This window comes from Oryctolagus cuniculus, unplaced genomic scaffold (genome assembly GCF_964237555.1).
Source record: "Oryctolagus cuniculus unplaced genomic scaffold, mOryCun1.1 SCAFFOLD_69, whole genome shotgun sequence".
NCBI lineage: Eukaryota > Metazoa > Chordata > Mammalia > Lagomorpha > Leporidae > Oryctolagus > Oryctolagus cuniculus.
This window is the reverse complement of record NW_027208355.1, coordinates 211615-237963: the sequence shown is the minus strand read 5'-3', so window position 1 is coordinate 237963 and position 26349 is coordinate 211615. Positions and strand designations below refer to the sequence as shown.

At 41.7% G+C, this 26349-nt stretch overlaps 1 long non-coding RNA gene across 4 annotated transcripts in view; it reads right to left on the bottom strand.

Moving 5' to 3' along the window:
- LOC103346015 (uncharacterized) overlaps window positions 1-26349 on the bottom strand; it is a 43362-nt gene continuing 17013 nt past the window's right edge. For 3 of the 4 annotated variants that reach the window (XR_011386104.1, XR_011386105.1, XR_011386107.1), the window contains one exon: window positions 1-860. This is a non-coding gene — a long non-coding RNA (uncharacterized lncRNA). The remainder of the gene's footprint in view (window positions 861-26349) is intronic. The other variant, XR_011386106.1, reaches the window with a different exon arrangement.

Sequence of the window (26349 nt, the reverse complement as noted above, 5' to 3'; positions counted from 1 at the left end):
TTTGATTTTTATGAAATTAAATATATTATGATTACTGTGAGTAGAAATGAGCTTTTCAGTAGGATCAGTATTACATAGACAAGAAGATATTCGAAAGGCTGATGAAAAACAGACTATTATAATACATTAAAAAAGGAAATTTTTTAATTTTAATTAAAACATTTGCAATGAAAATTGTCATGAAAGATAATATCCAGCATTTTGAAGAAACATTTGTGTCACACCTCACCATGAATTTTAAGGAAAAAAAGATCTCTTCATTCATTCTAAGTCACTGGATGTTTTGCTTTGGCTGTAAACCTGGCCATTTTACTTGTTTTTCAAAATGCTTAGCTCAATCTTTTGAGAATTAACAAAGAAAAATGAACCAAAAATAATCTCCTCTTCCTAAGCTGCATTACGGGAGCAAATTTAAGTGGATTGAGCTGTCAAAATTCATCCTAACAATTCATTTCAGAAAAGTCCTTCAATGTCAATCCATCTTTTCAGTGTCAGTACCTTGGAGCAGAGACTGGGAGGACATATCGTGGTGAACAACTTCTAGCAGAGAGCTCCTCTGAGCCATGGCTACCTACTTCTCATTTCACAGAAACTAAAGGAAAATAATTTTGTCATGGTTGTGCATGCTGTCTCCTGCTCTGAAGATGCTCGGCTATGTTAGTTTGTTAAAACTGCCCCAGTGAAGTACCACAGCCTGGGTAATTTCAACAACAGAAATTGATTTTCTCACAATTTTGGAGAATACAAGTGCAAGATCAAGATGTCAGTAGGGTTGATTTCTTGAGAGTCTTCATTCTTGTTTGGTGGCTGGCTGTTTTCTCTTTCTGTCTCATTCACAGGTTTTTCATCAGTCTCTGTGTCTTGTAAGGATACCATTCAAAACAAAATAAAATGACCATTTTACATTAATCATCTTTTCAAAGAACCTATCTCCAATGTGACTTACATTATGAGATACAGGGGCTTAGAGTTTTACATACATATTGGGGAGAACACCATTCAGCCCATAACTCTGCCCATGGAGAATAACCCTACTTTGGCATTTTTCTACTCCAGTGTCTCTGCCAGGTCTAGTTCTTACTTCATACACTATTATTCCCATTCAATAATAGTCCTTTTTCTCAATGGTTTTTCACCCCAAAACTATGGGAATATTTCAGTGATTAGCCCACGACCCAGGCAATAAAATACAAAGCAATATGGTTATTGCTGGTAGGACAAAGCCTGTACTTTTAATTGATACATAAAAAATGTCAGCTCGCCATATCAGAGTGTCAGTTTGAGTCCTGGTTTTGCTCCACAGATCTAGCTTGCTGCTAACGCATCCTCGGGACAGCAGATGATGACTCAGGATCCCAATGAGATCCTGCATGCTGGCTTCAGCTTGTCATAACCCTGGATGTGGAAGGCATTTGGGAAATGAACCAGCAGATGTAAGACCTTTCTCTTTCTTTTTCCCTCTTTCTCTTTCTCTCTCTTTCAAGTAGATGAAAATAAAAATATACTTCTAAAAATTGCAAGTATTTATGGAGTGTCATATGGTGTTTCAATATACTCACACCTCCTATAACATTCAAATCAGGATAAACGTATTTATATCAAACATTTAGAATTTTTAATCATGAAAACATTCAAAATTATGTTTGTTTTACCTTTTTTTTTTTTTTTTTGAAAGGTCTTCCTTCCATTGGTTCATCCCCTAATGGCCACTATGGCCGGCGCGCTGTGCAGATCTGAAGCCAGGAGCCAGGTGCTTCTTCCCGGTCTCCCATGTGGGTGCAGGGCCCAAGGACCTAGGCCATCCTCCACTGCCTTCCTGGGCCACAGCAGAGAGCTGGACTGGAAGAGGAGCAACCAGAACAGAATCCAGCACCCCAACTGGGACTGAACCGGGGGTGCCGGCGCAGCAGGCAGAGGATTAGCCAAGTGAGCCGCTAAACAAAAGTCCGGCCCCGTTTGTTTTACTTTTAGAAAAATGCACGTTATATTATCTGTATTCACTGAACTCTGCAATGGAACAGCAGAACTTCTTTATCCTATGTTACTATAACTTACTATCCATTCCCACTAATCAAACCTCACCCATGCTCCCCTCTCTAGTCCTATCCTCCTCTCCTCTGGAAATCATCACTCTACTCTCAACTTTTAAATAAACTCTTTTGGATTGCACGTATGAATGAGATCATGCTGTGGCTGTATTTCTATGCCTTGCTTATTCAACTTAACCTTATGACCATCCATGTTGTCACGAATGGCAGAATTTCATCATTTTTTTTGACTGACAGGTATTCCATTCTGTGTATATATAAACCACATTTTCTTTATCCATGCATCACTTCATAGACACTTAGATTGTTCCCATTCTATTGGATATTTCTTCACTCAAAGGTTTCCAAGAAATACTACTTGTCTGGTTTTACTTTTGTTTCCTGTGCTTTTGCAGCCTAACTAAAAATCTTTGCTCTCATCTATACCTGAAGGATTTCTCCTATGATTTCTTCTAGCAGTTTCACAGTTCCCAGTGCAACATGCAGGCCTTTATTTTGAGTATAACTATAAGGTTTATTTTCATTCTTCTGCTTGGGGAAATCCAATCTTGCCATCACCATTGATTGAAAAGATATCTCTTTCTTTAATGCATTTCTGAGCACTTTTGTCAAAGATCAGTTTCCTGTAGATGTGTTTGTTTACTTCTAGGGATTTCATTCTGTTCCACTGGCCTATTTTTATCATTTTTTATTTTAAATTCATTCTGCTTTAATTATCATAATTTTAAAAAATATTCTAAAATCAAGTAGTAGTTCTTGATTTCTTTAAAAAAAAATAAAGAATGCAAAGCCTTATACTCTTTGTATTGAGAAAGTTCCAAGGCTGTAACACAGAGTTACAGTACACAAATCTTGGTATAAGTTTAATCTGCAGAACAGGGCAAACACAAAAAACTGAAAGAACAGAACTGTGGTGATATCTTTTTTTTTTAATATTTATTTATTTGGAAGCCCAAGCATAGAGAGAGAAAGAGATTTCACCCAGTGGTTCACTCCCCAAATGGCTGTAACTGCTGGGACTGGGCCAGGTTGAAGCCAGGAGCCTGGAACTTCCAGGTCTCCCATTTGGATGTAGAAGTCCAAGGACTTGGGCCATACTCCACTGCTTTCCCAGGCACATTAGCAGGCAGCTGGATTGGAAGTGGAGCATCTGAAACTGGAACTGGTACACATATGGAATATCGGCACTGCAGACAGTGGCTTAACTGGCTGTGCCACAGTGCCAGCCCTGTTATGATACTTTTTAAGGCAGTAACTCCATAAATATATGATTACTTAGGAAGATGCGGAAATCATACTTATTTTCATTTTATTCATCTATCAGGAAAACAAAAGCTCACCATGAAAAAAACATTTCTGTCCATTTCATTTACTGATCTAATTTGGCTCATTTAAACATTCCCTAGTCATAAAGAAGCCCAGGACAGCAGAATGTGATTGTCATAACTTGTTTAGAGTAAGTTATTTTGACACTGTAGATAGCCATATTGCTGCTGCAGATTAACCTGTGCTCTGTTGGAAAGAAATATGCAGAAACAGATAACAGTGTAGGCCTCAGCCTATCTAGATATAGATATAGATATATAGATATATAGTTTTAGGTTAGGAAATAAATTATTGGGGCCAGCTTTGTGGTGTAGCAGGTTAAGCTGCTGCCTGCAATGCCAGCATCTCATTTGGGAACCAGTTTGAATCCTGTCTGCTTGGCTTCCAAACCTGCTAATGAACCTGGGAAGACAGTAAAAGGTGGCCCAAGTACTTGGGACCATGCACCCATGTGGGAGATCCGGATGAATCTCCTGGCTCCTGATTTTGTTCTGGCCCAGTCCTGGCCATTGCAGCCATATGGGGAGAAAACCAGCAGATGGAAGATGTCGCCTCTCTCTCTCTGCAGCACTGTCCTTCAAATAAATAAATACATCTCTAAAACAAATACATCTTTAAAACAGAAAGAAATTTTCAGAGATCAAGGTGGAAAGAATCACTATGTTGCTAAATCTGTATAGATAAAATTCACATACCTTAAATAAGTTTAAAAAATTGTTATTTCATTTTCTATAATTAAGTCTAAAATATAAAATTATAAGGTACTAACAGAATTATTATTACAGATATGATAAAATTAATTGTTGGCAATTAATTTTCTAATATTTACATCTTCTAATATTTTCAAATTTCCTATAGTAAATATAGTAAAAATGTCTTAGTTATATTATCAAGAAAAAACATTATAATACTTTTAATAAAATAGATCCCAATATAATGATTACCTGAGTAAGGGAAGGAGACCATTTTAACAACAAATCCGGTAATTAAATTAAATATAGTGTTTTTAGGTGACTGTACCATCAGAATGCATAGAAAATGCCTAAAAAATTAGTAAGGCATAAGAGTAGAGAAGTACTTAGTGTTTTTTCTATAATAAATTAATATTTTTTAAGATTTATTTATTTATTTGAAAGTCAGAGTTACACAGAGAGAGCAGAGGCAGAGAGAGAGAGGTTTTCCATCTGATGGCTTACTCCCCAGATGGCCACAATGGCCGGAGCTGGGCGGATCCGAAGGCAGGAGCCAGGAGCTTCTTCCGGGTCTCCCACGTGGGTGCAGGAGCCCAAGGATTTGGGCCATCTTCTACTGCTTTCCCAGGCCATAGTAGAGAGCTGGATCTGAAGTGGGGCAGCCACACCTCGAACCGGCATCCATATGGGATGCCGTCGTCGCTTCAGGCCAGGGCATTAACCCACTGTGCCACAGTACCGGCCGCTTAATATTCATTTTGACAGCTGATTCCTCAAGTATTTTGAACTTTACTAGTCAGTTGTTAAGCATAGCTCTTATTTAAAATCAAAGTTTATATAAACTTAAAAAAAAAACAAACTATAAATCATCACTTCCAGGGCTGGCATTCCAGTATACAGGGTTAAGCTTCTGCCTGAAATACTGGCATCTAATATGAGCACTGTTCAAGTTCTGGCTGCTTTGCTTCTGATCCAGCTCCCTGTTAATGAACCTAGGAAAGCAGTGAAAGGTGGTCTACGTACTTTGGTACCTGCTGAGCACATGGGAGATGTGGGAGGACTTCCCGGCTGCTGGCTTCAACCTGAATCAGACACAGGTGTTTCAACCATTTGGCAAGTGCACCAGCAGATGGAAGATTAACTCTGTGTCTTTCCCTCTCTATATATAACTCTGCCTTTCAGATAAACAAATAAATATTTAAAAATCATCACTTACTATTTATTTTACTGCTATCTATCTTGAGATTATGCCTATTGTATTAGCATGGTGTAAACAGTAAATAATGGTGCACAACTGAGCATCTCTTCCCAGTGCCATGTTCATTTATAAAAAATCGGTAGCCTGAAATAGGACAGAGGAAAACTATTTACGTCACAGATACTGAAACAAATGCTAAAAATTATGACTATTGCTTTGTTGATTGTTTAAACTGAGCAGGGAACTGGTGAAGAAGTAGAGCACCTAGAATTCAGACTAGCACTCAATATAGAATATGGGCATCACATGTGGCTAAACCTGCTGCATCACCATGCTCTTTTTCTTGGAAAAAATGGTGAACTAGGGGCTGGTGCTGTGGTGCAGTGGATTAAAGCCCCAGCCTGCAGGGCCAGCATCCCATATGAGCACTGGTTCGAGACTGAGATGCTCCACTTCCTATCCAGCTCTCTGCTATGGCCTGGGAAAGCAGTAGAAGATGGCCCAAGTCCCTGCACCCACGTGGGCAACCAAGAAGAAGCTCCTGGCTTTGGATCAGCTAGGCTCTAGCTTTTGTGGCCATTTGGGGAGTGAACCACAAGATGGAAGAACTTTCTCTCTCTCTGGCTCTATTTCTCTCTGTAACTCTGTCTTTCAAATAAATAAAATAAATCTTTAAAAAGAAAAAGAAAAAATGGTAGAATGGGTGTAGTGGAGCAGGTTAAGTCACCACTTGGTATGTTCACATTCTGTATCACAGTGCTGTGATTCTTGTCTACACTCCTTCCAATGCAGCTTTTAGCTACTGCACAGCAGGGGAGGCAGGAGATGGTGGCTCAAGTACTTGAATCCATGACACCCATGTGGCAGACCTTCCTGGGACTTTAGGCACCTAGCATTGGCCTGGTCTAGTTTTGGCTGTTGGAGGCATTTGAGAGAAGCAGCAAACAGAGGATCTGTCTCTCAGGTCTATCAATGTCCTTCTGCTTTTCCTATAGATGAGCATAATAAATAAACATTTTTAAAAGTGGAGAAATATTTAATCCATTAAATAATCTCCCAGTGCCTATCAAATGCTGGTGTATTAAGTTGACAGCTTTTTAGCAACCATATGCTTTTTCTGTTCTTTTCTCCAGTAGTTTTTCCTCACAAAATAGTGTGTTTTCTTCTCCTTTGTTAATTTTTCAGCATTAAATATTGCATATTTGTCTTAGACCAATTGCTTCCAGGTGTGGGAGAGAGACATGTGTCTGTCCTCTGAACAGGTGCATAGCTTAGCAACAGGATTTGCAACCATGGCTGTATCATTTTCAGTCCTCCCAGGCCAAAGTTGACTGTGGGGTTTTTCAAATGAAAAATCTCTTCCTCCACACAGTAAATGTTGACAGTTCCTTTAATATGCCTAAGGAAACCTGACATCTTCACAATTTCAGAACTGTAACAGGTATAGGAACATCCCAACCTACCACCTTGGGAACCCTCTCCATATGGGTTTTAGGGATTTGGTTCTGCCACCCAATAGGGTTCACCTTTGTTGAAAAGGGGTTTCCAGCTGATTGTGAGATCAGCATCCCTGGTGTTCTCTCAATTCCTAGAACACACACTCCTGCTTGATAACTCACTGATTTCTATTTTGAAGCTTCAGTTGCCTCCTGCTTTCACAGAAAACTGGGACTTCTATACAATTCTTATCTCATGGGTGTTTCACAGTAATTTTGAAAAAGAAGGAAGAATACTAATTTCAAACCATCCCATTCAAATCTGAACGCTTCAATATGAATCCACAGGTTCCCATATGGCCTTGCCATCCAGAATTTCCCAGTTCTCTTGGTGAGTCTAGAAACAGCCTTTTCTGTGTTCTTATGTTAAGCCTTCTTTGCATCCTGACTTACAAAGAGGCTTTGTTCTTGGACCCCTTTTGGTTATAATTTATTTATTTATCAATTCCTGAAGGAAGATATGTATGAAAGTGGAGAGCAGGACAAGTTAGGATTTAGAGAATGTACCTAACCTAAACATAATAAACAGAACACATCTTAGCCCCAAAAACAGCATCATGGAGGGGAAACAATGGCAAATAAGGATGCTGCATGAGCATGATTATTCTGTTAGTGCTGTTAGTCATTTCAAAGAGAAACATAATATAAATGATTACGATCTTTATGTAACTCATACCTACAAAACCCAAGAACCTCCTGTTATTTTCTTCTATTAGGGTGAGTCAAAAAATCAAAAGGATCTAAATATAACATATAAAAGTCACCATAAGGAGAGGGGAACTTAAAATAGGCATTAGGATGCCATTGGCTCTGAGGACTAACTGTAACTTCCTGCTAGTGCAGGTCTTGAGAAGGCAGTAGCAGTGCTCAAGCACTTGTGTTCCTGCCACCACACTGTAGACCTACAACCCGATCATTTCTTGGCTCATTTCAGTGGATGCTTTTACAGTAACAAATGGGGATGTGAATGTGAACATGCTTCTGAATTCCTTCATTCCTCTGAGGAATCACTGCACCTGAGTGTCACTTTAGGAATGTGAGAGTGTGACTTTTCTGATTCCCACAATTCACACAGCCAATAAAACAAATAAAAACATCACATGATAATAATTATAAAAAGGCATACCATTTAAAAAAAAACACAATAAATCAACAAAAAAAGCAGAAATCTGGGAAAATATGAATGGAGGTTGGAAATAGTAACATGGGAGTACAGATATATTTTCTTTTTATTTTCAAATGAGTTTTAAAAAGTCATTGACCATTTGAAGACAGAAACAAATATATTTAAGGGCTTATAATACATTGGAGTAAAATCTATGACAATCATGATATAAAAGCTGGGCACAGATAATTGGAAGTAGAGTAATATACAATTATCATATAATATGATACATAAAGAGGTATAATATGTGTTTCAAGTAAGAGATGACTACTTGGGGCTGACACTGTGGCACAGGGGCTTGCTTAAGCCACAGCCTGTGATACTGGCATCCTGTATGGGCACTTGTTCAAGTCCTGGTTGCTCCACTTTTGATCCAGCTCCTTTCTACTGCACCTGGGAAGGCAATGGAGAATGGCCCAATTGCTTGGGCCCCTGCCACCCATGTGAGAGACATGGATGGAGTTCCTAGCTCCTGGTTTTGGCCTGGCCCATAGCCCTTGCCATTAAAGCCACTTGGGGAGTGAACCAGTAGATGGAAGCTCGCTCTCTGTCTCTCTCTCTCTCTCTCTCCCTCCTTCTCTCTTCAACTCTTCAAATACATAAGTTTTCTTAAAAGCTTTATTTATTTGAAAGGGAAAGATCAAAGAAGGAGAGAATGAAAGACAGGAGAGATCAATCTTCAATCCACTGGTTCTCTTCCTGAATGGAGACATTGGCCAGGGCTGGGCCAGGACAAAGCCAGGAGCAAGGAGCTTCTTCCTGGATTCCCATTTGGGTGCAATGGCCTAAGCAACTGAACCATCTTCTGCTGCTTTCCCAAGTGCATTAGTAGGGAGCTGGATAAGTGGAGCACCCAAGACTCAAACCAGTACCCATGTGAGATGTCCACATTGCAGGCAGAGACTTAGCCTTCTACAGGACAGTGCTGGCCCCCACAAATTTTTTTTTCAAAAGATGACTTCTGGGGCTGGCTCCGTGGGCTGAGGCTCCACCTGCAGTGCCAGCATCCCATATAGGTGCCAGTTCATGTCCTGGATGCTCCTCTTCTGACGCAGCTCTCTGCTATGGCCTTAGAAAGCAGAGAAGGAGGCCCAAGTCCTTGGGCCCCTATACCCACATGGGAGGCCTGGAAGAAGCTCCTGGTTCCTGGCTCCGAATCAGCCCAGTACCAGCCACTGCAGCCACCTGGGGAATGAACCAGCAAATGGAAGAATTTCCTATTTCTCCCCGTGTCTGCAACTCTCTCTTAAATAAATAAAATCTTTTTTTTTTTTTAAAAAGATGACTTCTATATGCCACAATCTTTTTAAAATGCTACAACAAACAGGCCAACAAAGGATCACTCAGGCCATTTATAAAGAGGAAATCAGCAAAATCTGACGTGTAGACCTATTTCTCTATTTCTTTGTATGGATTATTATGCAAGAAATGCAACTTGCATACAAAAGAAAGATGTAAGACCACCTAAAGTAATACTGCAGGGTATAGGTAATGCATGTATGAATAAAGACAAGTGAGATTATGTGTAGAAGACAAGAGACAGATTTAAACTATCAACAACTGAAAAGTGTCTGGTGATTACAGGATATTTGACAAGATGGACCTTTGAAAGGAAAAAAAATGAAATTCAAACAAAATTTACTACACAGCTATTTGAAAAACTGAAGAGCTATCAAAATAAAAGGTGGGGGCCTGTGTTGTGGCATACTGGGTAAAGCCACCACTTGCAGTGCTGGCATCCCATGTGGGTGCTAGGTTCAAGTTCTGGCTGCTCCACTTCTGATGCAGCTCTCTGCTATGGCCAGGGAAAGCAGTATAAGATAGCCCAAGTCCTTGAGCCTCTGCATCTGCGTGGGAGACCAGGAAGAAGGTCCTGGCTTCAGATTGGCCCAGCTGTGGTGGTTGTGGCCATTTGGAGAGTGAACCAGTGGACAGAAGACCTCTCTCTTTCTCTATCTCTTTGCCTCTGGCCCTCTGTAACTCTGCCTTTCAAGTAAATAAAATAAAATAATAAAAAGCAGAATCTGGACTGAAAAAACCTGTAAAGGAGAAAGTCAATCATTTGAGGAATTTTATCAGAGGAAACTCTCCTGTTTATGTACAGATCAAGGAGGTAAAAAGTGCAGATTTAAAGACTTGGGGTATTATTTCAGAACATTTGGGGCAAAGGCAAACATTGTACTACAACAGATTAAGCTTTTACTAGCAATGCTGGTATCCCATTTAAAAGTGCCAGTTTGGGTCCTGACTGGTTGGCTTCCAATCCAATTTCTTGCTAGAGTGCCCACCTGCTGGGTCACTGGCCCACAGCCATTTGAGGAATGAACCAGTGAAAGGAAGCTCTCTCTTCTGTTATTGTGCCTTTCAAATAAATACATATATCTTTAAAGAGAGACAGAGGGAGAGACTTCCGATCCAGTGTAAGGTTCCTGCATACCTGTAGAACCGGGAGTCAGGTCTTGCTCATATTTCCAGCCTTTTGTGCAACAGCCCTAGCTCACCTCCCCAGTGCAGCTCCGTCTTCCTTATCTACCCTCCAATCCCCAGCAGCCAGAGGGACTATTCTGAGACATGAATCTTATCACTTTCACCTCCCTTCCTCCTGTTTAAAGCCTTCCTCCTTTTACTGGCTCCATTGCTCACCACCTGCAACTGCAGGACAAAGTCTACTTTCCTTTGCAGTCTGTACAAGGCCTTATGTAGTAAATGTGCTTGGGAAGGCAGGAGATTGCCTAAGTACTTGGGCCCCTGCCACCTGTATGGGAGATCCAAATGAAATTCTTGGCTCCTGTCTTTAGCCTGCTCCACCTATTTGAGGAGTGAACCACGGGATGGAAGACGTCTTCCCTGCCCCTACACTCTTTCTATCTGTTACTCTGCATTTCAAATACATAAATAAATGAATCTTTAAAAACACGAGGAAAGACTAAGTTCTGCAAGAAAGAAAGTCAAAAAACTTAACTGCCTAAATATGCACACATACCTCATCAAAATTATTAGCTGACTTCTACACTAAACATGTATAGTGGAAAACTTCTGAGGCAGCCCCTGGAAGCTGAAATAAATAATGTGGGGCTGGCATTGTGGTGCAATCGTCCATGTGACCCTGGCATCCTATATGAGCTACAATACTTCCAAACCAGTTGCCTACTAATGCACTGGAGAAGGCAGCAGAAGATGATCCAAGTTCTTGGGTCCCTGACACTCACATGAGACCCCAAGGGGTCTGACTCCCGGCCTGACCTTTGTCATTGTGGTCATTGGAGAATGCACCAACAGGATGAAGATCTCTTTTTCTGTTTCTCCTTATTGCTCTGAAACTCTGCTTTCAAATAAGTAGATCTTTAAAATTAAATAAAGTCATTTAATGATCAAGTAAATGAATAAAATTTGGAATCTGAAAATTCAGCCAAATTAACTCCCTTATAAAACAGAAATTATTGTGAGGAATAGAAAAGTATCCACTGTTCCTGCAGCATGTGATCTAAAACACCCAGGACAAAATTCAGAATCACTACACACGTGAAGAAAAGAAAATCTGAGTCCTATTCAGGGGAAGCAATCACAAAAAGGAAATGCAAGTGATCTCAGATGCTCCAAGTAGCAGACAGGATGGCCAAACTGCTTGTAAGTATCTTCTAATAGTTAAAGGATAATACAGAAATAGTATAAAGAATTGCAGCCAGCAATTGGGGCCAGCGCTGTGGCATGGTGGGTAAAGCCACTGCCTGAAGCGCCAGCATCCCATATGGGCACCAGTTCAAAACCCGGCTGCTCTTCTTCCAATCCAGCTTCCTGCCATGGCCTGGGAAAGTAGAAGATGGCCCAAATCCTTGGGTCCCTGCACCTGCATGGCAAGACCCAGAGGAAGCTCCTGGCTCTTGGCTTCAGATTAGTACAGCTCCAGCCATTGCGGCCAATTAGGGAGTGAACCAGAGAATGGAAGACCTCTCTCTCTCTCTCTCTCTCTCTCTCTCTCTCTGCCTCTCTGCCTCTCTATCTCTCTGTGTGTAACTCTTCCAAATATAATAAATAAATCTTAAAAAAAAAAAGAATTATAGATAGAAGCCAATGCTATGGCATAGAGGTTAAAGCTGCCGCCTGCAGTGCTGGCATACCGTATGGACACTGGTTTGAGTTCCAGCTGCTTCACTTCTGATCCAGCTCTCTGCTATGGCCTAGGAAAACAGCAGAAGATGACCCAAGTCCCTGGGCCCCTGCACCCATGTGGGAGACCTATTAGAAATTCCTGGCACCTGGCTTCAGATTGGCCCAGTTCTGGCAGTTGCGTCCATTTGGGGAGCGAACCAACAGATGGAAGACCTTCCTCTCTGCCTCTACCTCTCTGTAACTGCATTTCAAATAAATAAATAAAGCTTTAGATAGGGCTTATCAGGAGAAAAAAGAAACTGAATTATTTAATTTATTTATCTGAAAAATATAGCTACTAAAATGAAAATCTACTGGTAGGCAAAACAGGTGGGAAGATGGAAAAAACACAGGGAACTTGAAATATGGTATGGCTATAATATGTCCCATAAAAGCCATTTTAGATTGACCAGCTTCTACACATCTGAGTGTACACACCGGCCTTAGGCAGAGCACCTATCTACAAGTGTTTTTTTTTTCTTTTTGTTGAATTCTTTACTTAATGGAGAGTTAATCTTATGATAATAAGATAAACTAAAAGTATGTCATTATAAAAATTAAAAGAAAGAATGAGAAAGGAAGGAAGTGAGAGGGTGGGAGCATGGGCAGGAGGGAAGGTGAGGTGGGAAGCATCACTATGCTCCTAAATCTGTATACATGAAATATGTCCATCTTATATAAATAAGAAAAATGTTTTAAAAAAGGTAATCAGTGCAAGCACAGCCTATGGTCCCCAAGCCCTGTTCCCAGATCTGAGGATCCAGTGCCAGGGTGGCCTCCCATATAGGCTCATGTCTGGGATTCACACTGCCCATATGAGAGCCATGGCTGTTTCTGCTGCCAAAAATGGGGAATACGTGTCCCACTCTGCAGGCCTTCTTGCAGCCTTCTGGGATGCAGAGTCCATTCAGAGCCTGCGGAGCAGCATCAGGGCAGCTGCAGGGCCTGGAATTTCTGAGGAAGCAGGAGTGAGCTGAATGTCCCATGCTCAGAGAGAAACAGAAAAAGCTCTTCCCATGGATCTGTGCTGGAGAAGATGGAGGGTGAGGCTACCCAAGGATCTGAATGCATCCATCATAAGGAAGAAGAAGGATTTGCATCTTTCCCACATATTTGGCCCTGCTATCTGGAGACCAGCTGTGACGCATCAGAATTGGTCTCCATCCATGTGCCAGCCATATGGAGTTCTGATATTTAATTCCTGGCTTGTCAGACTCACATTTGAAAGAAATGTACTAGCAAAGGAGAAATTTGAACATGGGCAGAGTGCTTGATGATGAGCGTCACTACCTTTACTTCTATTTTTAGTTCTGATAATTATATTGTATTTATAGGACACGTATCTACTCATTACAGATACTTGCCTTTTTTTTTTTTTTTTTTTTTGACAGGCAGAGTGGATGGACAGTGAAAGAGAGGCAGAGAGAAAAGTCTTCCTTTGCCATTGGTTAACCCTCCAATGGCCTAAGCGGCTGGTGCGCTGCAGCCGGCGCACCACACTGATCCAAAGCCAGGAGCCAGGTGCTTATCCTGGTCTCCCATGGGATGCAGGGCCCAAGCACTTGGCCATCTTCCACTGCACTCCCGGGCCACAGCAGAGAGCTGGCCTGGAAGAAGGGCAACCGGGACAGAATCCAGCACCCCGACCGGGACTAGAACCCGGTGTGCCGGCGCCGCAAGGCAGAGGATTAGCCTGTTGAGCCACGGCACTGGCCAGATACTTGCTTAAAAAATGGGGAATATCACAATGACTCTATCTAAGATCCTCAAACAAGAAACTAATGTTCTTATGCAACTAATGTCTAACCCTTTAATAACATGGTTGGTTGCTCTCATTTACTGAAATAATGGCTGAGCCATCCATGGCCCTTACTCCACAGCTGGGAAAGTATTCTAGTGCATACACCTGAATAAAACAGCAGGACTTAAAGTGGGCTTATTTTAAATTCATTGTATAAATGTAAATCTTCCAAAGTCTGGTACTTTCTTACCTAGGAACTCCCGCAATCCATCTACCATCTATCTACCCATTCACTACTCATCCAATTATCTAACAAATACTTATTGTTTTGAGAGTGGGACCACCACTTTCCCCTTCATTTGCTGATTTTTGTCACAAATCAGGCAAGGAGATCAACACAAGGGTTTCATGGAACTCCTACTACTATTTTTGCTCCTCTTCATATGGGGATGGGCAAGGCTCTTGTGGTCAGTGTTGATGTAGGCTTCAGTAGCGGTTTGATGGCTTACTCACCCTTGGCATGCAACTCAAGTTTTCTCTATGCCAAAAATGCAATTTTCCCTGCTCAAATTCCTGTGTGTTTTCTGATCTCACCATTGCCCTTTATTAGGGATTTTATCCTGCAAACCAAGGAACCTCAGTCTCAAACTTCCAAGCTTATATGCCTCCATCTCAGAGCACAATTATGAATACGTAGGTCTCAGTCATATTCCTTGAAATAGAAAATAAACTTGCAGGGATGGAGGAACTATCTAGGGGATAACTGGTCCTTACGTCCTTTCTTAGAAATGGTTGCTCCTCAGGAAAGGGGAGGGTTGCGGGTGGGAGGGAAGTTATGGGGGGAGGGAGCCATTGTAATCCATAAGCTGTACTTTGGAAATTTATATTCATTAAATAAAAGTTAAAAAAGAAAAGAAAAGAAAAGAAATGGTTGCTCCTATACTGGTGGTCACACACCTCAGCCAGCAGGAGCTGCTCGTATTAGGATAGGAGATGTGAGAGAATACCATACTCATGATAGTTGGCTGACTTTATGTGCTCAGCTCCTCTCTCTCTTAGCTATACCCTCTATGCAATGACTGGAGCTCATAATTTTGAGTTCTAAGATTTTACATCACAAGAATCAACAGTCCTTATAACAAGCATAATTGTAGTGATAACCAGAGAGCAGAACTGACCAAATTAGAATCCCAGATGCATTAAGACCTGAGGTAAATTTTTTCTAATTCATCACTAATAAATTTTTTTTTATTTGACAGGTAGAGTTAGACAGTGAGAGAGAGAAAGAGAGACAGAGAGAAAGGTTTCCTTCCGTTGATTCACTCCCCAAATGGCCACTACAGCCAGCACTGCGCCGATCCGAAGCCAAGAGCCAAGTGCTTTCTCCTGGTCTTCCATGCGGGTGCAGGGACCTAAGCACTTGGACCATCCTCCACTGCCTTCCCGGGCTACAGCAAAGAGCTGGACTGGAAGAGAAGCAACCGGGACTAGAACCCAGCGCCCATATGGGATGCGGAGGATTAACCAAGTGAGCCACAGCACCAGCCCCAATCATCACTAATAAAATTCTTAGTCATCACTTGTTATGCTTGACCATGTTTGGTTTTATATTAATTTATTTTATAAATATATTACTTAAAAATACATACAGATAAAATTAATGTCACCTTTCCAAATAGGCCCATCCTGAATCAATCAATCAATCAATCAATCCAGTTGCTACTATGCTATTAATTTCTTATGCATTTATATCTGTATCTACTTATGAAGATTCAGCATAGCCTAGAGAAGGGAAGTCATATTTTATGTGGATTTGAGTTTGGAGTACAATTAAAAAAAAAGTATTACTTAAAATTTGAACTAATTAAATATATTCTTTCCAAAATAGGAATTATATAACTTTTTTAAAATTAAATTGAGATATGAACATAATGTATATATCTTATAATTTATTGACCAATAGTATTTACACAATGGTTTTTCAATTATGTGTAAATGTCATCACTGTCAATAATATTTTTACCAACCCAAAAAGAAAATTGGGGTAGGCATCCGGCCAAGTTGTAAGATACTGAGGGACCTCACATTCCACAACTCCTGGGTTTGAGTGCCAGCTCTACTCCTGACTCGGTTCCAGTTCCCTCAAATAGGTGGAAGTTTCTGAGCCATGTCAGAGATCTGGACTGGGTTATTTTTAAAGTTTGTTTTTAAACAAAATTAGCTATTAGAATGAGCAAGCAAGAGAGAGATCTTTCATCTTGCCAGTTCACTCCAAGCACTTGCAACATCCATGCTTAAGACAGGAATTCCATCTGATTCTCTCATGGGTCATTCTTTGCTGTTTCTCAAATGTATTAAATAAAATAAATTTAACATCCTTTTCCTATCTCTTCCCTATATCCAATTCTACCAACCTAAAGCCACCACAAATGCGCTGTTTCTATACATGTGCTTACTGTGGACACTGAATGTAATGGAAGATGGGATCTATGAGTTCTCCTGCACAGTACTCAACCTCCACCATTTAGATAGGGTCTGGGTCCTACCTCTCAGCCACACTCACCCAGAACATATTCTTGGCAACAGGCTATTGGGGAGAGAAAAAAATGAGGATTCCCTTGCCCCCTGACTGGCAGCAGACAGCAGAGGGATCCTGGTGTTTCCATCTCACTGTGTCAGGATGGGGAGAACACCATCTTATAGATTACTGTATGGATGTTACCTGTACACAACCATCACACGTTTCCACTTTAGTATGCATTTATGTGTACAGGTATTTTTGTGTATGCATGCGTACAATCACAAGTTTTGATGGAGATAGTATTGAAAGTAATACTGTGAGAAATGCTAACTCTCATTTCCAAAACTCTCCTCAGAGATGGCCGCCTATGGGGCTGACCACAGGGTCCCTTTTCACTGTTTCGTACGGAAATGTACCTCACTAAAACTCATATCCTGAACTAATGCTAACCTCCAATGTGTCTCCACTTGGAAAATATGCTTTTAAGCAGGTCAAATGACACCATATGTGTGGACCAGAATACAAACTGGCCTGTGTCAGGAACCCAAGTACTCGGATAATCATATGCTGTCTCTCATTCTTGTGGATTAGCAGGAAGACTAGAATGGAGACAGGATTAGATCCCATGCACTCCATCATGGGATGAGAGCATCCAAGGTGGCAACTTAACCCACCACAGCACAACACCTGCCCCAAGGCTTTTAATTTTTTAAATATTTATTTGTTCATTTTGAAAGCCAGAGCTGCTAAGAGAAAGGGAGAGTCAGAAAGACCCAGTCCATCTACTGGATCACTCCCTAGTTGTCTGCAATGACCAGCACTGGGCCAGGATACACAAGCTGGGAGCTTCATCCTGACCTCCCACATGGGTAGCAGAGAAAGAAACTCTTGGGACATTTTCTACTGTTTTTCCCAGGCCAATAGCAGGGAGCTGGAACAGAAGTGGAACAGCCAGAATAAGAACGAGCACCCATATGGGATACCAGCATCACAGGTTGTGGCTTTACCTGCTATGCTACAACACTAGTCCCAAGGCTTTTATATACTCCCTTCACTGTGTCGTTCCCAGTCTGTGATTTTTGGAGAGTGAAACTGAAGTAACCAACACTGAACCTTTTAAAAACTTATTCAGAGGGCCGGTGCCATGGCTCACTTGGTTGGTCTTCCACCTGCGGCGCAGGCATCCCATATGGACTAGATCCCATACGGGTTCTAGTCCTGGCTGCTCCTCTTCCAGTCCAGCTCTCTGCTGTGGCCTGGGAGGGCAGTGGAGGATGGCCCAAGTGTTTGGGCCCCTGCACTAGCATGGGAGACCAGGAGGAGGCACTTGGCTCCTGGCTTCAGATCATCACAGCACCGTCCGTGGCGGCCATTTGGGGAGTGAATCAACGGAAGGAAGACCTTTCTCTCTGTCTCTGTCTCTCACTGTCTGTAACTCTACCTGTCAAATAAAAATAAAATAAAATAAAATAAAATAAAGTAAAAATTTATTCAGAAAAGAAAACTAATTTTGTGAACAAAATCAAATACTCTCTCTGGAATTGTGACTATACTCCAATCCACTTCACCATTCAGAAGAAACATAACCAATTAGTTTTTAGATCCAGATCCAGAAAAATAATTTTTCTGTATTAATTCATCTCTTCAATTTCAACCTTTAAATGCTAGTTTATCAGGTTTTCCCATAATATAGGCTACCAAGTTATCCTTTTAAAATAAATTTAAGAATTTCTATGGACTTACAGAAAAAATTATAAACAGAAAACAGAGTTTAGATATAAGCCAGTTTCCACTCATTATTTTCCCATATTATCATGGTATAATTATCACAACTAATGAGGTAATATTCATATATTGTCCTCTTGTTTAAAAAGTTTATTTGGTGAGCCGGCGCCGTGGCTCACTAGGCTAATCCTCCACCTTGCGGCGCCGGCACACCGGGTTCTAGTCCCGGTTGGGGTGCCGGATTCTGTCCCGGTTGCCCCTCTTCCAGGCCAGCTCTCTGCTATGGCCAGGGAGTGCAGTGGAGGATGGCCCAGGTGCTTGGGCCCTGCACCCCATGGGAGACCAGGAAAAAAAGCACCTGGCTCCTGGCTCCTGCCAGGATCAGCGCGGTGCGCCGGCTGCAGCGGCGGCCATTGGAGGGTGAACCAGCGGCAAAGGAAGACCTTTCTCTCTCTGTCTCTCTCTCACTGTCCACTCTGCCTGTCAAAAAAAAAAAAAAAAAAAAAAAGTTTATTTGGTTTGAAAGGCAGAATTACAGAGACAGGGAAAAGCAGATCTTTCCCAAATGTCTATAATGTCTGTGTCTGGGCCAGGCCAAAGAAAAGCCCAGAACTCCACCTGGGCATCCCTTGTAGATGGCAGGGGCCCAAACACTTGGATCATCTTCCAATACTTTCCCAGATGCTTTAGCAGTGAATTGGATTGGCAGTGGAGCATCTGGGACTTGAACCAGTACTCACATGGGATTGCTGGCACTGCAAGCAGTGGCTTAACCCACTCTGCCAAACACTGGCTTCAATATTGATATATCATTAACTAAAGTTCATATTGTATTTGCATTTCTTTGGTTATTACCTAATGGCCTTTTTCTGCTCCAGTATCTACAAATTATCATTTTAAAATCAGAATCTAGATCTTCTAATTATAAAAATAACTCATGGGAGGCAGCATTCTGGTTCTGGGGGTTAAGCTGTTGCTTCTAATGCTAGCATCCCATATCAAAAATCCACTTTGAATCATGGCTGTTCTTCTGATCCAGCTTCCTGGTAATGCACCTGAGAAGGCAGTGGAAGATGGGCATGAATCCTTACTTCCTATGTGTAGACCCAGATGGGGAATCCTGGCTTTCATCCCGGCCCACCCGGGATGATCTTGATCTCAGTTTCAATCTCTCTCCCTCTTCTCTCTCTGAGGCTCTGCCTTTTAAATAAAATAAACTTCTAGAATTAACACATTGACATATTAGCTATTAAATACTGATGAGCATAAAAATATTACTATCTTCTTTCTAGCCTAGTCCTATTTCCCAGAACAAACTACACTTAAGAGTTTCTTAGATGCCACTCTGAAACTGCTATAGGAATGTATACTTTAACACACTGGAGGGAAAATGGAACTACAAGATTCTTTTGCTGTAATAAATTTTGAAGTACATGCATACAAAGGGCCTTTAAAAAGTTTGTGAAGAGTATGTATTATGAAAAAAAATGGGGGGCGATCAGCACTGTGGTATAGCAGGGAAAGTTACCACCTGCGGTGCTGGCATCCCCTATGGGCACCAGTTTGAGTCCTGGCTGCTCCACTTTCAATCCAGCTTCCTGCTAATGTGCATGGGAAAGCAGCAGAAGATGGTCCAAATCCTTGGACCCCTGCACCCACAGAGGAGACCTAGAAGAAGCTCTTGGCTTCGTCCTGGTCCAGTTCTGGTGGTTGATGCCATTTGGGGAATGAACCAGAGAACGGAAGATTCTCTCTCTCTGCTTCTGCCTCTGTCTCTCTATAATTCTGCTTTTCAAATAAACAAATAAACCTTCAAAAAAAGAAAGAAGACAAATTTTGAATGCATTTCAATTTTTGCACCTAAACAACACCATCTTTTAACTCCATTTTCCATAAACTTATTGAAGTAACTTCATAAATATATATATGCATATGTATTTTTTCTATACAAAGGGGTATGTTTTTTGTACCTTGTTTTACTAGATCATTTTTCAAATTACTAGACATTTAGTATTCTGTTGTATAGATATACCATAATGTACTTTACCAATTCCCTACCAATATACATTTAGGTTGTTTCTTTTTTATTCCATCACAAATAAAATTACATAGAACTTACATGGTCTTTTAGTATTGAGTAATATGCATAGAATAAATTCCTGTAGTTGAATCCCACTAAAAGACATTTGCATTTAAATGGTTTTATAGTCAGATCTGCCAAATTATCCTCTAAAGAGACTACCGCTATCCACGCCTACCAACTATCAGTACAAGAGCCTGTTTTCTACCTTCATCAATGAGTATTTGTGACCACAGTCATAATTCCTGTCTTCTTCTAACTTCTACAAGTTTTCTTTCCTTCTTTTCAGCTTTCTAGTCATATTCATCTTTTTATAAAACTTCTCTCTGAAGACTGCCTGTACTTATTTCCTGCTCTACTTGTATTCTACATTCCCTTCCCTCATGTCTCCAACAACCTAATTATTCCTGCTCACAAATTTCCTTTATAATTTCCCTGCAGTTCAGCACAACTGGATAGAAAACAGATGCTCCTCTCCTGCCCAAACATGCCAGTCTCTTGAACCAACAGAGAATGTTAATCAGGGAACCTGGAAATACTTAATCTGGGTCATATTATGAGAATAAATAAATTCATATTAGTGTAGCCAAGAGGAAAATTCATCTTTTGCTAAAATGGAATTTTTTAAGCTATATTTCACACTGGACATCATTCCTCTCTTTGAGTCAACAGATCAAATAGATTTTTATTTACTACTTGTTTTTGGAGCTGGGGTGAAAGTTGGGCAAAGTAGGGAGGACAGAAAAGAAAGGGGAAAAAAAAGTATACCAGATTATAAAAGAACAAGTGGGCAGAAAGGCTAGAGCTGAGGGGCAAAGATTCGGTTAGAGAAAAAAGCCAACTTCTTAAATCCACTAGGAAAACTTGTTTCCTTAATTCTATACCACTGCCTTCACTGCAGAGCTCTAAAAACAGAAACCAAGGGCAGCCATTGGTTGCAGGTGGGGCACAGTGGAAGGGACAGTGACAGCCCTGTTTCTTTAACAGGAACCTCTATACCCTCAGCTTCTTTTCCAGCAAAGCTCTAACCACTGCCAAGAGTCATCTTTATAGAATAAACCACTTAGGGCTAAGGCTCAGAGAAAATCAATGGCTTCACAATCTCCTTGCCTATTAAGACTCTTAGAAATCAGGGTACCGTTAAGGAGAGCTTATACCCAAGCTACATTTAAAGAACACAAAGATGCAATGTTGGGAATCAAACTAGGGGATTTATGAGCACCCAAGTGAACTAAAGATGGAAGGCATGGGACCATAAGAGATCAGAGCTCACCAGGGTCTTTCCCTATAACGTAATCAACAGCAGACATCAGGGGCACATAGTTCAAGACTTCAACTCTGTGCCTAATTCTTGCAATATTAATCACAGTTCACATTTAGAAAAGGCTGACTTTGTGTCAGGTACCATTCCTAGGACCTCATTTGTATCTTAACACATTTAGCTTTACAACTCTAAAAAATGGATATCAGTGTTCATGCCTCTTTATCCTAAGGAAATGGAGGCACAGAAAGAACAGGTGCATCTATGATCTTTCAACACAAGTTAGCAGTTTTTTTTAAAAAAAGATTTACTTATTTGAAAGGCAGAACAAGAGACAGAGAAAGGGAGAGAGGGAGGGAGACACACACACACACACACACAGAAAGACAGACAGAGACAGAAAGAGAGACAGAGAAAGGGAAAATCTTCCATTGGCTCATTCTCCAAAAGGCTGCAACTGCCAGGTCTGTGCCAGGCCGAGGGGAGGGGACAGAATTTCCATCATAGCCTCCCATGTGTTTGGCAGGGGTTAAAGAACTTGAGCTGTCTTCTGCTGTCCTCCTAGGCATATTACCAAGAAGCTGGATTGGAAGTGGCGCAGCCAGGATTCAAACCAGCCCTCCGATATGGGATACAGACACTGCAAGTGGTGACTTAACCTTCTGTACTACACAGCCAGTCTCAAGTTAGCACTTCTTAAGTCACAGGATCTATGAAGTGCTGTGAGTGCACAGGGGCAGATGCTGCAATGAAGAGCATTAGAAGTCAGCAGATACTAAACCATCTTGCTCCATCCCATCAAGGGATATACAACTTTCTTTTTAAGATCACAACTAGCATGTCACAAGCAATGAATCAGAAACTGGGAGCAAACGTGAAAGACACAGTCCCTAACTCAAGGAACCCAGTGTGGCAAAGGTGACAAAGGCTTGTGAATGGGCTAAACTAGGTTGTTATCTAAAGGCTGCCACCTACAGAAGACTCCTATAATTTCTTGAAGTATAGACCTAGCTTGACATAAATACAGCCACATAAAATGCTATGAGCAGCACTTGGGGCCTGGCAGCATGGTGCAGTGAGTTAAGCTGCTGCTTATGACACCAGCGGAAGTTCTGGCTGCTCCATGCTGCCAATAAAACTTTCTGCTGTGATTCTTGGTAAAGCAGTGGAAGTTGGTCCAAGTACAAGGACTGCAACCACATATGTGGGAGATCTGGCTGGAATTCCTGGCTCTTTGCTTCAACCTGGCCCAGCCCTGACTGCTGAAAGCATTTGGCTAGAGAACAAATGGATGAAGGAGCTCCTTCCTTTTTCCTTCTCTATCTCTCCCCACCGCCCCCGCCACCTCCATCCTTCTGTTTCTTTCTCTCCATCCTTCCGCTTTCCCAATACATAAATAAATGTGTGGCGCTAGTGAACAGATAGCAGTATCACTCTTGCTATCTCATGAATCTGACCCATAGTTCTCCTTCTCCCAGGTTTTTCTTCCTTCTCATGGACTCTGCAGCCACATTGCCTCAGCTTGACTCCCATCTGTGCTGCTTCTTGCTTGTATGACAAGGGGAACTTTGCTTAAAAATCGTGTGGCTCAGTTTTCTCAATTGTAAATGAGAAACACAACATCTATTGCATAAAGGTGTTATAAAGATTGAATAAATGATTACCTATAATACACTCAGAATAGTATCTGACACCAAGAAGGTACTCAGAAGGTATCTGCTATTATTATTAGGAGTAGCACTATGTTTTTGCCATTGCCTGCTGCCATTTCAATTGGGAAAAAAAAAAAAAAAAACCCAAGATTGAATTTCAGTGCATCTGGTATGGTTAATTTAAGAAGAACAGTCTCTGGGACTAAACAGAGGCTCAGAGTTTCCCTGGGAAGCTGAAGGAAAAACCTTAGAACTTGTACATTAAGATGGACTATTAAATGATCACACAATGAAGTTTGCCACACAAGCAAAACCTTTCCAAATGCTTCCTCTTTCCAATACTCCTGGTCCGGCTTTGACTTCTAAAGATCTCACCAAAAGGCCAAGCCCTTCCAAGTCCTTCCAAATCTGACACAGCCTCTTCATCTCATCATACTGGCCCAGCACAGAGCACAACTACACTTGCAGCCAAGGAAATATCTCTAGGTCAGAAAGCTGTCTACATCTGAACTTTGCCCATCATTCGTTGGGCCAAGGTGTTATAACTCTGAGCCAGAACATCTCCCTTTGCAGAACAGGAAGAACCACATGGAAGAGGAAGGTTCCCTCCATGTTATAAACATCAGCTATTTCAGTCTCCTAAAATTGTTTTATTTGGACATTACTCTTATTTGTGAGTACTCATGTCCATCCATACATTGTTTATGTGTGACATTTATTTGGTTACTCTTTTTTTATTTGAAAGGCAGAGTTACAGAGAAGCAGAGGCGCAGGGAGAGAGGGAGAGGGAGAGGGAGAGGGAGAGGGAGAGGGAGAGGGAGAGGGAGAGGGAGAGGGAGAGGGAGAGGGAGAGGGAGAGGGAGAGGGAGAGGGAGAGGGAGAGGGAGAGGGAGAGGGAGAGGGAGAGGGAGAGGGAGAGGGAGAGGGAGAGGGAGAGGGAGAGGGAGAGGGAGAGGGAGAGGGAGAGGGAGAGGGAGAGGGAGAGGGAGAGGGAGAGGGAGAGGGAGAGGGAGAGGGAGAGGGAGAGGGTTCTTCCATCTGCTGGTTCACTCCCCAGATGGCTGCAACTGACAGAGCTGGGCCAATCCAAAGCCAGGAGCCAGGAGTTTCCTCCAGGTCTCCCACAGAGGTGCAGGGGCCCAAGGACTCAGGCCATCTTCTGCTGCTTTCCTGGGCCGTATCAGAGAGCTGGATCAGAAGTGGAGCAGCAGGGACCCGAATCAGTGCCCACATGGGATGCTGGCACCGCAGGCAGCGGCTTCACCAGCTAGGCCACAGTGCCGGCCCCTATTTGGTTACTTTTAAGTTACAAAACACAACTGTAAGTTTTTTTGTTTGGTTGGTTTTGGTTTTTTTTTTGTTTTTTTTTTTTTTTGTTTTTTTTTTTTTTTTTTTTTGGTGCAGCTTGTTAAACCATCATCAACAAGGATGGAGCCCATATCTGAGCACTGGTTAAAGTCCTGGCTGCCTTTCAGGCATGGAAAGCCAAGGCACTCTGGCAAAAAGATCTCTGTGAGTGAGATCCCAGTGGAAAGAACAGGTCTTCAAAGAGGGAGGTGCCTTTCTCTGAAGGGAGGAGAGAACCTCCACTTTGACTATGACCTTGTCTAAACAAGATAAGAGTCGGAGAACTCAAGGGGCTTCCATAGCCTTGGAAACTCATGACTGGTGCATAGGGAGATTATTGATGCCATAAACAGGAGTGTCAATTTGTAAAGTCAACAACAGGAGTCACTGTGCACTTACTCCTCATGTAGGATCTCTGTCCTTAATGTGCTGTACACTGAGGCTTAATGCTATAACGAGTACTCAAACAGTATATTTCACTTTGTGTTTCTATGGGGGTGCAAACGATTGAAATCTTTACTTAATGTACACTAAACTGATCTTCTGTAAAAAAAAAAAAAAAAAAAGAAATTATCAATTCCCAACTTGACTCTCACTGGGATTAAACATGACAATAGGTCTGATCTGATTTCATCATGATTTAAAAAAAAATCATCTATTATTTTTCACTTTATGTTTCTGTGTGGGAGCAAACTGTTGAAATCCTTACTTAAGGTATACTAAGCTGATCTTCTGTATATTAAGATAATCGAAAATGAATCTTGATGTGAATGGAAGGGGAGAGGGAGTGGGAAAGGGGAGGGTTGTGGGTGGGAGGGACGGTATGGGGGGGAAAGCCATTGTAACCCATGAGTCGTACTTTGGAAATTTATATTCATTAAATAAAAGATAAAAAAAAAAAAAAAAGTCCTGGCTGCCTATTTCTGATGCAGCTCCCAGCTAATGTGCCTGGGAAGGCAGTGGAAGATGGCCCAAGGACTTGGCCTACTGCCACCCATGTGGGAGACCAAGATTAAGTTCCTGGCTCCTGACTTCAGCATGGTCAACGATGACCATCATGGCTATTTGTAGATTAATCCAGCAGAAAGATCTATTTCTCTTTGTCTCTTCCTATGTGTCATGCTTTCAAATAAATACATCTTTTTAAAAAGCCTGTTACTGTTTCCTACTCTTGTAAGGTATGGCAATGATTATTTGCCAGCTCTCATTTTATACTGTCATAGGGCTTGCACACAGAGTGATTTCTCCAGAGCTACACAGCTAGAAGGTGAAAATCCCAGAGTTTAAGACTGTGTTATGCCCCGTCCCTGAATTCATCCTCTGTTGCTTGGCACTACTTCCCACTTGTCAGTGAACCAGGAGGTGCCAATCCAGTGCTCAACCCTGGCAATGGGGTCATCACACTATGTCAGTCAGGGGGCAGAGCCAGCTGGCAATTCTCAGCAGAGCTCAGCAGGGTCAACAGTCATCTGGAGTTCATTTATCTTCACAACTCATATCTCTTGAGCCAGAAACTACAGAGGTGACACACTGGATAGAGCCCTGTAAGTAAATAGTATAGGCCCATGAGACAGAAATAACTAAGCAAATAATTACAATAAAATGGATGACTGTTGTTAAGAGGCAAGAAATTATGTTGGGGGGAAAATCCCACCCCAAAGTCTAGAGGCAAGTTTGACGAGGGCACCCCCTAGTGCATGGCTATCCAAAGTCACTAGAAGCTCACACTGAGTTGCTTTCTGTGGTTCATTTAACTTCCATCTACTGGCACTGCCCCCAAAGGGTTAAACCTAGAAGCAGAAAGCTCAAATGAATGTGCAGATGACTAATTCTGAGTGCTAATTTTAACCCTCCAATTCTTATTTCTTTACAAGTGAGCATTTGAAAACTTCAGGTCTGGCAAAGGGAAAGAGAAAGCTGGCAAAATGCCCCCACCCCTCTGGCAGCA